Below are 7,145 nucleotides of genomic sequence, written 5' to 3' on the forward strand. Positions count from 1 at the left end.
GCGTATTGGCTTACGCAGATAATGAACGGCGACGAGCTCACCTGGCAAAATTTTAAGGAACAATTCGCCGCGCACTTCGGTGGCCAAGAAGTAGCAGCCGCGTCGCTAATCAAGGTAGCCGAGGAACTACCGCGGGACGGCGAAACACCAGGAGCGTACGGAAATCGTATCATCACCCTCCTGGGGTCGAAGTGGCGAAATTCAACCAGGGAAGAGGTACTCGCCGCCACCGCCCTCCATCTGCTGGGCTCGCGCGATGAACGTTTTAAACGACTAGCGCTCACGAGTGACATCACGTCGGTGAAACAATTCCAAAGAGAAATGAAGCCCTTCCTATACACGGAGTGGCCAACGCCCCCGCCGTGGAGGTCATTAGCGAGCTCCGGAAACAAACGAGGCAGGTCACCCGCCCCCTGGACCAGGTGTGGCCACTGCGGTATTTACGGACATCCGACATTCGAATGCCGTAAGAGGGCGAAGTGGAAACCGAAGAAGGACCCCCGACGCCCGGAGGAAAGCCGACCGGCTGCACCACCAAAAGCGTTGTGCTTTCACTGCCACATGCCGGGACACATCGCGTCTCGCTGTCCATCGCGGCGAGAAGAAGAACATTGCCCCGAGGACGAGCGCCGGGTCGATGCCTGCGTGGTGGAAGCCCCGACGGGTAGACTAAGCCAGCAGGCCACACACGAGGACGTGTAAGTGTCAGGATGGCCGAGTCGGAGACGAAAGGACGCCGGGGCCCCTCTGGAACTTCAGGACAACACCCTAACCTTGCAACCTAGAGCCTAATATAGCCATAACGAAACAATCGCAAGTATCCAAACCGATAGCAATCGTAGCAATTTGAAGCAAGGTGAGTAACTGATGAGATGACTTTGCATTTGTCTCACCACAGAGACAGACGTTCAAGAATTCATTGTGAAAAGACGAGTACAAACAAGATACGTATGTCTTTCCGTTAAGCGAATGTTACAGTTTGTTTGCAAAAGTCAGTTTTTAGATTATAGAATCGTAGATAGAATTTAGAGGATAGAAACTTTTAGTAGTCACTTTTAGTTTAGTAAAGTCTTATCGACAATAAGCAGACTACGTTATGATACAACGATTCCAACTGAAGATTTCTATCGACATCACGAATTCGATGGCTTCCAAATTTTCTTCTCTGCAATCTCAGACGCTCAACTCGAAAGAATCTTTTAGATCCCCCGACAAACACTCGACTCAGGTTATCTATTATCGTAATCTTCCTACGGGATTTTTTTTAACTGCGTTGCGTTAACGAATAACGGGATAACATCACGTTTCTCTCAACGCCTTTCAACGTTCTACAACTTTTATTCTTTGCAAATCCCTGTCTCTATATGATAAACGCTGGTTATCCGCGGAAGGAGCGAGGACAACGAAGTGTTACTCGATGATCAAAGACAGGAAGATCCTGGTACGCGATAACGTTACTAATTTCCAATTACGATATGTGTGATTACGTAACACCTGCTGTCTGCATAATGCGTTATCGATCCGCGCATTGATCGCATAAATATAAATCGAAGGGAATGGAATCGCTCGAAACTCATGCAACTATCCGCAGGTGTTTAAAATCGTGTTTCTACACCGCCAACGTAACGTCACGCCAGTCGAATCGAAAAATTATTACTAGACAGAGAAGGTGAACAAAAAACGAGGTAAATAGGCTACCGATTGAATAATATCATAACGATCGTATCTCTGGTTTTTGCTCGTCTTTTATATTTGTTTCAAATGTATAAAATATAATCGTATCGATATCGTCCACGATTAAAGCCATCCATGCGCCATCGACGAGGAACGAACGATTATATTTTATCATTTACGCGAATCCTTCTCTTCTCTTCTTTCTCTATTTACGCCCCTCGCCTTGCTTCGTACCGCCGATGATTCACAATTCGATGCACCTGAACAGCTGGAACGTCGCAGATTTTTCCGTACGATAACAAACGTGTTTTTGATGGCCTGCTTTAAACCGTGACGATCGCCATGACGTGCATCAATTGTCGAATGATGTAGTGCGACGATACTCCTACGCAACTTTTTTTTACGCTGTTTTTTCCTCTATTTTTTCTTCCTGTGTGTTATCACATGATCATGGGATACCTGTATAGAAGATGCAAAGAGTCTGTGAAGAATTTACAGATATTTAAGATTATCATAATGATTAAGCAAAAGCTAAGACGCAAAATATTGCTCAAGATGTAATTATGTAATATTTACCCAATTTCTAGAAGACTGTTTATATCTTGTTGTTATTCTTGATATGGAGATAAATATAGTATACTTTATTAAGACCTAGATAAAAGACTTTTTTCTCGTTTCTCTTCTCCTACTTAATCACTAAGAGTTATATAACGTTTATTCGATAATTCTGCTTCTCCTGACCTTTCCACAAATGGTTGTTTATATCTCGACATTCTTGGTACTTTTAATCAAATTTTAATAACAGTACTTTACTCGTCAGAAGTAAATAAAAAAGCTCTAAGTAGAAGCAAGGATTTACTTACCTTTCCTTTCTCGAATCTCAGTTAGCAATGTTGTTCCTCTTGAAAGATTTTCCAAGTTTCCAAGACAATTTCCACGCTGATAACATTGTATATATTTCAAGTATCGTGAACCACAGGAACTTGTTGAGGCAATATTGAAGAAAGCAAAGAGAATGAAGAAATTGTAGGAACTATGAGAGGCTACTCCTTCTTTCACAACTTATTTTCTCTTCGTTTGGGGGGAAAAACACAAATGAATGTAACGGTTGGTTTCATATACGTTTCAGCTATCTGCTACTATCGCATGGAGGAGGATCCTGAAAAGAAGGAAGCGAGGAAGAATCAACTTTTGAACGAAACAATACCATTTTACTTGACTAAATTCGACCAGATTATTGGCGAAAATGAAGGATATATCATACCTTCTATCGTAAGATAGTTTATCCAAATTTAATGTTAAAATTTTTAGTCTTTGTGCAAACTGGGCCATGTTGTCCATAAAAAATTATTGAATCTTTGTTGCGACAAGATAGCTTTAATTGTTGAGAGCAGAGTGTATCTTTAAAATTCACTCCTGTTAGTTTATGTACAAATGAATTTGCCAAGATTTTCAGCTTTTAGATAATTATTCATGTATCTTCCTCATCAAGTTTGATAGAAATTATTACTATCGTAATCAAAGCAAAGATTAAGATATGTAAAATCATTTCTCTGGATATGACATTCTTGTTTAATGAGTGATAAATGATACCATTCGAAATATCATATTTATATAATATATAATGATACTTATAAGTGTAATCACTTAAGTACAGATATCTGAATTTTTCTCACTGTCACTGACATAGATACGTATTATCGTTCCTTAGATTACTTGACCAGTTTATTTCTTTCATCACTGTGTTATTATATAATAATAATAAATAGTCACATTAAATTAATTTAGTATGATTATGTTGTTTAATAATACGTGTTTCATTGCAAAATATTTAGCGATTGAAGGGCTCATAGGAAACATGAAAGTGAAAGAATACTAGAATCTAGAGTTTACGATTTCAATTTCTTTAACGAGATATTTATCATATTACACAATTCCTGTAAATGTATTTGTAATTATATCGCCGAAGAATTGTATTTAATTAAGCTATGAAGTTGTGGAATCGTGAGAAGGATTATTTTTATAGAACTGTCTAATTTCCATTCGACATTGATTCAGGATACACATTACTCTTTTTTACATAATACCAGTTTTGTCATTTTTAATTAACAAACACCTCCAAAGGTTCTAAAATTATCTTCTTTCGAACGGTCAATATCCTTCCACCGGGTAGGACACACCCACAGATCAGTCACTTATTCATCTCGTACATACGCACCAGCGTAACTGCCTTCGTGATAAGTTGTTGGAATAAACGGTGAAATATAACTTACTATACTGTGTCATATTCATTTAATCACCTCTTATCTTAACCGAAACAGGAGAACGATTACTTCGCGGCGTCGATTCACCGAATCGTAGCGAGAATTTACGCCTCTCGCTACTGCGACTGCGTCTCTCCGCGAACGGTCGTAACACATTGATCGACAGAAGTACTAAACTCTAATAACATAAATTTATATATTTTCTACTTCCCAGCCACCAGTTTTATAGATTTTTCTATCTTCTGTACTACTTTTATCCCTTTTATTTTTTCTTACATGAGCTTATTGTAAATTTAATATCATTTGTTCGCAATATTTGTTATTTGTCTTTCCTTCAATTTGAAATTTCGCGCTTCAATGTTGTGTGTTGTTCGACGTTTTATCGAACGATGTTTATCGAACTAGTTTATGAATACATACATAATCATTAAAGAATCTATAAACCTTGCTAGTTTGTTTTTACTAAGTTTTGTTACAGAGAACATGTTCTCATAAATTTTCAACTTTAATTTATGGAAATTTATTAACCTTAAACTATAAAATCATTCAATGAGTCTTTCCGGATGTATTTATGTAGTCATAATTTCACATATCAGCACAGCTCCACCAATAGGATAAGAGTTACGTGGAAGCAACAGGGGGGAAGAAGAACATATATTGATCTAAAGGTTATTTTTGTCTCATTCAAGTTTCTGTTAACCGGCTTGGAAATTTCCTGTGCTTGTTTCGACTTTGAAGTCTTAAAAAAAAAATTGCAAGTAAATAGTATATATATAGTATATATATCCTGAGTCAAAGTTTCTCTTTATAAATAATAAACCGTTTAAAAACTATATTTTGTATGTTTTTTCCTTATTCATAATTAAATAATAAATATGAAATACTTCTACAGAAAGCCGACATCCTTCAATTAACCGAACAGCAGATGATTTAAAAATTAGTAGTTGAAAGAAATAAATGTTATTACATGTTCATAATTGATCGATAAATTTAAGTATACAATTAGAAAATGTTTCTTCTTTATTGATAACTAAATAATACAGATAAGATACAAGATACTTGTACGAAAAGTCGGCGCGTCGTTCAATTAACGGAACAGCAGAGGATTTGAAAATTAGTAGTTGAAAGAAATAAATGTTATCATATGTTTGTAATTGATCGATAAATTTAAGTATGCAATTAGAAAATGTTTCTTAAGTTTGGAAGAATATATAATCATGCTGAATGTTTTGTAGTTACGAAAGTTGTATACAAACATACATTGTACATACGACTAGTAATGGTACTAAATTACTGTTAGAGGGTCTTGGGTGTATAGAACCATATGGTTAAATTAATACTAGAGATAACGAATCGTGCGAATGTAATTAATATTTTGAAATGCGTTGTCTGCATTAATTGATAGTTTTCTTATAAACTTTTTTATAAACAATTTCATTGCTATAGAAAAAAAAATAAATGCCGGTAATATGTCTATCCTACTTAAATAGAAAGTGCAATATTTTGTTATAATATTTGGCGCAAGTTTATATATTATTACATCCAAAAATAATATTCTTTTTATATCTAAGCTATATTAAAATATAAAGATACAAATAGCTATGCGAGTAGTTAGTAGTTGATGCTTTTTACTTAAATTGTCTTATACTTCATAATTTGTAATAATATAATTCTTGTCATCAATGATTCTTTGTTTTTACTTTGTATATATTATACTTCCAGGAAGATCCCGCTCTATAAATTGACTTACTTCCCAGTTACGGCATTGGCAGAACCAATCCGTTCTTCTTCAGCTATGCTAGTATTCCATTTGAAGATGAACGTATCAAAAAGGACGTCTGGCCAGAAATAAAGCCCTGTAAGCTTAAAATTTAAAGAAATTCTGTTTCTTAAATCTCATCTTTCCTAATTTAACTAAAGTAGCTAAATAAAGTAGAACACAATTATGCAGAGTATAACAGAGATTATTGTTTACTCTCCATTGCTCTATAAGATATGTGGGAGAACAATAGGTATTGTTAAGGAGACAATGCCCTTTGTTTGCTGATAAATTATCAATAAATTAAATTATATCTTTCCAAAACAGATAACAGGAAGCTAGATATTTAAGAAGCATCATAATCTGTTTGTTCGATAGAATCTTTGATTCTATTAGTTGTATGTTTTTAGTGACTCCTTATGGCCAGCTTCCTATGCTCGTAGCTGATAGAAGGAAGGTTGCTCAGTCTACAGCTATTTGCCGTTACTTAGCCAAACAATATGACTTAGCTGGAAAGACTGACTGGGCAAATCTTCATATTGATGCCACTGTTGATACTATTCATGATATTCGTCATAGTGAGTATCCAGTGCTGTTTTGCATAAATCTTATGAGAATCTTGATAACAGATAGTACATATCTGTTCAGGTATTTATTAGTTGAAATCCGATTTAATATTTGATTTAATCGAACGATACACGTATGTCAACAATACAAGACAAAGGATTAAAAAGGATTGTAATTCTATCTTCAGTATCATTTAAATTTCGCACAACACTGTATTCAAATTAGTATAACATTAGCGAATAGTATTTAACTGAAAACAAATTTTCAGAAATTGCCGCCTTCCACTATGAGGAGGGCGAGAAGGTCAAAGCTGCAAAACGCAAGGCTGCTGAAGAGACGCTGCTGTTCATTTTAGAACGTTTGGACCAGCAAGTGAAGGAAAATGACGGCTACTTCTACGATGGTACTCTCTCTTGGGCTGATTTAACATTCGTTGCTCTGCTCGATTATTTGAACTTTATGTACAAGTCTGATCTGATCGAGAATTACGAGAATCTGAAGCTGCTGGAGAAAAAGGTCCTCCTTCTGCCCAAGATCAAAAACTGGATTGAGAGACGCCCAGTTAGCGAATTCTAAACTTCACGATTGCTTATGGTTTTATAAGCGTTTAAAGATTGCGGTCTTAGTGTGTTGAGAGAATGAAGAACGAATCGTGTTGATGGAAGTTTGTATGGAATATACTGATTGCTTTTAACATTCATTAGTTCCAGTTATTACCGATATTTTTGTCATTTAGTTAGGGTTTTCCCTTTAGATTACGTTGTGATAGAGAACTATTATTTGTGTATTCCTACAGAAACATACGAACTATATAAACTGTTGACACGATGTTGTGCTTTTGTATTATAGAGATAATAATAAAACCATCAAACAATCATTAA

At 35.9% G+C, this 7,145-nt stretch overlaps 1 pseudogene; it reads left to right on the top strand.

The window, feature by feature from the left end:
- The first annotated feature begins 321 nt into the window (after window positions 1-321).
- On the top strand, window positions 322-7,145 carry LOC117239998 (annotated as a pseudogene).

The sequence above is a fragment of the Bombus vosnesenskii genome, unplaced genomic scaffold (assembly GCF_011952255.1).
Source record: "Bombus vosnesenskii isolate JDL3184/JDL3185 unplaced genomic scaffold, Bvos_JDL3184-5_v1.1 scf7180000014530, whole genome shotgun sequence".
Classification (NCBI taxonomy): Eukaryota; Metazoa; Arthropoda; class Insecta; order Hymenoptera; family Apidae; genus Bombus; species Bombus vosnesenskii.